The sequence below is a fragment of the Mizuhopecten yessoensis genome, unplaced genomic scaffold (assembly GCF_002113885.1).
Source record: "Mizuhopecten yessoensis strain PY_sf001 unplaced genomic scaffold, ASM211388v2 scaffold10523, whole genome shotgun sequence".
Lineage (NCBI taxonomy): Eukaryota > Metazoa > Mollusca > Bivalvia > Pectinida > Pectinidae > Mizuhopecten > Mizuhopecten yessoensis.
In genome coordinates, this window is record NW_018408589.1 from 8,365 (window position 1) to 8,983 (window position 619).

Below are 619 nucleotides of genomic sequence, written 5' to 3' on the forward strand. Positions count from 1 at the left end.
GATTTACTATACAGTCAAAGATCTANGACCTACTGTACTGCCAAAGACCTACTGTACAGTCAAAGACTTACTACACAGTCAAAGATCTACTACACAGTCAAAGACCTACTATACTGTCAAAGATCTACTATACTGTCAAATACCTACTTTACTGTCAAAGACCAACTATACAGTCAAAGTCCTACTGTACTGTCAAAGTCCTACTATACAGTCAAAGACCTTCAGTACTGTCAAAGATCTATTACACAGTCAAAGACCTACTGTACTGTCAAAGACCTACTATACAGTCAAAGACCTACTGTACAGTCAAAGACTTACTACACAGTCAAAGACCTTCTGTACAGTCAAAGACTTACTACATAGTCAAAGACCTACTATACAGTCAAATACCTACTGTACTGTCAAAGACCTACTATACAGTCAAAGACCTTCTGTACAGTCAAAGACTTACTACATAGTCAAAGACCTACTATAGTTTCAAAGACCTGCTATACTGTCAAAGATTTACTATACAGTCAAAGACCTATTGTACTGTCAAAGACCTACTGAACTGTCAAAGACCTACTATACAGTGAAAGTCCTACTGTACTGTCAAAGACCTACTATACAGTCAAAGTCC